This window comes from Tupaia chinensis, unplaced genomic scaffold, assembly GCF_000334495.1.
Source record: "Tupaia chinensis unplaced genomic scaffold, TupChi_1.0 Scaffold000453_1, whole genome shotgun sequence".
Taxonomy (NCBI): Eukaryota; Metazoa; Chordata; class Mammalia; order Scandentia; family Tupaiidae; genus Tupaia; species Tupaia belangeri.
Window position 1 is genome coordinate 3,424,850 of NW_006159960.1, and position 3,851 is coordinate 3,428,700.

Here is a 3,851-nt window from a genome sequence, read left to right on the forward strand (position 1 = left end):
CCATTTAGTATGAAAGATGATCTGGATGAATATGAGAAAAGAATGGATTTTGAATTCATGCAGGAAGATGGTGGCTTCGTGGCTCTCACATTCTCTCTATATCCAACTCCAACTCCATCCCAACTCCAGCTGCTGGAGCCAGTCAGTAGGCAAGGGGGACTTAAAAGGGAGAGTCAAAGATTGGATTGGATGCTTTCTTCACTGAGGGCAAGATAGGATCTAGTGAAGACAAAAAAGAAAGAAAAATAAATAAAATGAATAAAAACACGGAAGAAATAGAAGTGCAGCCCCCAAGAGGCTCTGGGGATAGATAAACTCATGATTTTTAGACTAAAAAAAATTTCTGTGTGAGGCTTTTTTTATTTTCCTATTTTTGTTTATTTGTTTATTTTAAAAAGATTTTTACCATAGGGCATGTGTGCTCAAGGGAGAGAAACAGAGAGAGGGAAAGTGAGAAATCACCCCCAAGGGAGGATGGCCACATGGCAATCCCTTTTTCTCCATTCTCCTCTTGTAATCTTGGGCATACACACATGTGCCTTGTGTGATTTTCAAAGTGCTGGGTCTGGGACTTGAACCATAGTAGGACATGTGGGAATCCAGCCCCTTAACCACCATGTCATCTGCTGGCTCAGCTAAAAATATAATAGATGAAGGTTGCTGCTGAGACTCAATTTAGAAGCCTAGAAAATCCAATGAAAGAATTATCTCAGGGCTTTCTCTGAAACCTAGTGATTAAGGAAACTGGATACCACATGGCTAATTGTGGTCCAAATCCAGGACCCAGTGGCTTGAAAAACATGCTGGATGCTTTGTGTGTATGCCCCAAATTTTTACAGGATGGAGCAATGGAGAAGAAAAGATTATAGCATGACCATGCCCCATTGGGGGGTTCTCTCTCTTTCTCTTTGGTGAGCATGTATGCCATCTAGCAAATAAAAAAGAAAAGAAAAAAGAAAAATCTCCAATAACAGAGCAAAAATATCAAGGGGTAGAAATTATACACACACACACACACACACACACACACACACACATATAAAGATTAGAAATTTGGAGGCTAGATCTTGGAAGGGAGATTCTAGAAAGAGGATAAGAAACAGATGGAGGAAAGATAATAGTAGGAGAACTTTTTTTTTTAATTCCCAAGTCTACAAATTCAAAAGATCCACTAATGTCTAAGTATAATGAATAAGAAATATATCTAGGCAGATGCTGATAAAATCCTTGAACTTCGGGGACTAACAGGTGGCATGGTAGTTAAAGCGCTGGACACTCCCACAATGGCTGACCATGGTTCAAGTCCTGGACCTGGCGTCTTGCTTGCTTGCTTTCTCACTTTCTCTCTCTCTCTCTCTGTGTATGTCTCTCTTGGGTCAAATTAAAATAAAATGAACAAATAAGTAAAATTAAATAAAAATAATTCTAAAAACTATCTTTGAACTTCGAGATAAAGGTAAAATCTTACAAGATTCCAGGGGAAAAAAATGAATAAACTACAAAGAAAAAGAATTAGGCGAATATGTGACTTATCTTCAACTTTGGAGGCTGGGAGAGAGTGGAGCAAACTCTACACTTACTGAGAAAGAAAAGGACTGAAATCCAAGAATTCTATAGCCAGGCAAGTTATCATTTACCTGCCTATGTGAATGAAAGATATATTCACAAATGCACAAGAGTTTAGAGAATATATCAAACATGCCACCAGTCAAAAAAAGACTTAAATAAAAATGAATCTGAGAATAGCCCCTAGCACAGTGGTTAAGTGTTATGTGAAGGGAGTGGATCTCACACACCAACCTCTTTGAATTCTAGCCCCAGTGGCTTGAAAAACATGCCATGTACATGTGCACATGTGCTAGGATCTTGAAGAAAAGGAGGAATGGAAGAAGAGATTCAGAAAGATGAAATCAGCCCCACTGATGGGTACTTTCTCTCCCTGGCATGTGCTTCCACCCTATGGCATAAAAAAATTAATCTGAATAGAACTTTATATATGTGCATGTGTATCTAGCTAGCTAGTTAGATGCAGAATCTTCAAAAAGCTGACTGAAAATGCATATTATGAAAAACCTATGGATGCATTTCAAATTGTTTTGCACAATTTTGCACAATAAACTTATACTTTAATTCCATTTTCCACAGACCTTTTGAAGTCTCCTCATACATGCACATATGTGTGTCCATGTACACACACACACACACACACACACACACAAACACACACATATATATGGTGTATTAATTATTTACTGCTATACAACACAGTACTCCAAAACTTAGTGGTTTAAAACAACTGTAAGCGTTTATTATCTCTCACAGTTTTCGAGGGTCAGGAGTGGCTTAGCCAGGAAGTTCTGAAGTGAAGTTTTCATGACAATGAATTCATGATGTGGGCCAGGACTACCATCATCTGAAGGCTAAATTGGGGTGGGAGGACCTCCTTCAAAAGTGGATCACTCATACTACTGGTCAGTTGTCTGGTTCTTGGTAAGAGGTCTTGGTTCCTCTGCTCATGGATTCTCTTCAAGTTGCTTGAGTGTTCTGACGGGAAGGTGGCAGCTTTCTCCAGAGACAGCTATACACAAGAGAAAGAACCAGGCGAAGCATCAAAAACCACATCGTATCATTCTATTTATGAGAAGAAGAGGGTCACTAAATCCAGTCCCCTTTCAAGGAGAGGGGAGTTCGATTCTCTCTTGGAGGGTAGAAGTGTTAAAGTGTTTGTAAATATATCAAGTATAAAGATAATGTAAAAACTGATAGAAATGCAAGGAAAACCTAATAAAAATGTAATTATGTTGGTACATTTCAACATACCCTTTTTTCAGAATTGGACACATAGAAGATAGGTAAGGAAATACAGAAGAGACTAATTAAAATGCTAGATTAATAAAAATACATAAAGCCTTACATCCCTAAAAAAAGAAGATATCTTTTTAAAATAATTATTTATTGAGGCAAGCAGAAAGGGCAGGCCAGAAGAAGACCAAGTCCACCATGAGAGCTGAGATCTAGTGAATTTCAGAGATAAGGCAATGAAGATGTCCTGCTGAGAATTTACCCTGGTAGAGCCCCTGTATCCTTCTCTCTGTCTCTTTCTGTCACTTTCTGTCTCTCTATCTCTGTCTTTTCATTTTTAAAATTTTTCTTTTAAAAAAAATTTTTAAGGTAAAGTTTTTTCTTGGCTCTGAAATTCTCCTTTATCTTGGTAATAATCCCTTCCTCTTTCCCCCTCCCATCTAGGCAAGCAGAAAGGGCAGGCCAGAAGACAGAGTCCGCTGAGAGTTGAGATCTAGTGATTTCACTTTTTGTTTTTTAAAAATTAACAAATAAATAATATTTGTTTGTTTGCCATTTCTGTTTTTTTCTTTTTTTCTCTCTCTTTTTTTTTATCCTTTTTCTTTTTTCTTTCTTTTTTTTTTTTTTTTTTATATTACCTAACTTCATTCCCTGAGCATCATCACAACATACTAAATGTGGTTTCCCATCTAGGATAAACTGCATGGTGGCTTAATCAAGCATGTTATCATCAATAATATTCCATTTCTACTTTCATACATATGTATACATATATATGTTTTTTATCCCATGTTTGACCCTCTGCCCTCCCCCTCTCCCATTACACTATCTCTGCTATATACAGTTGTCTTCCAGAGGAGTTATTGAAAATGTGATACATGCAAGTAAAGGGAGAGGGGCCACGAGTTTAAAGTTTTTAACAATAGGGAACAAATAGGGAACATAGATTCCATTCAAGGTTGGATCAAGGGTGGGTCTCATGCAGTTCTGCAATTGTAGGTGAGTCTCCATGGAATACAGTTTTAGGAAAGCGGTTCTGGTAAGCAGAG

General features: G+C 37.7%; 1 long non-coding RNA gene across 3 annotated transcripts in view; it reads right to left on the reverse strand.

Annotated features, from left to right (window-relative positions):
• Positions 1–2,279: 2,279 nt before the first annotated feature.
• Positions 2,280–3,851, reverse strand: part of LOC102474706 (uncharacterized) — a 15,715-nt gene continuing 14,143 nt past the window's right edge. For all 3 annotated transcript variants that reach the window (XR_001370898.2, XR_001370897.2, XR_001370899.1), the window contains exon 3: positions 2,280–2,578. This is a non-coding gene — a long non-coding RNA (uncharacterized LOC102474706). The remainder of the gene's footprint in view (positions 2,579–3,851) is intronic.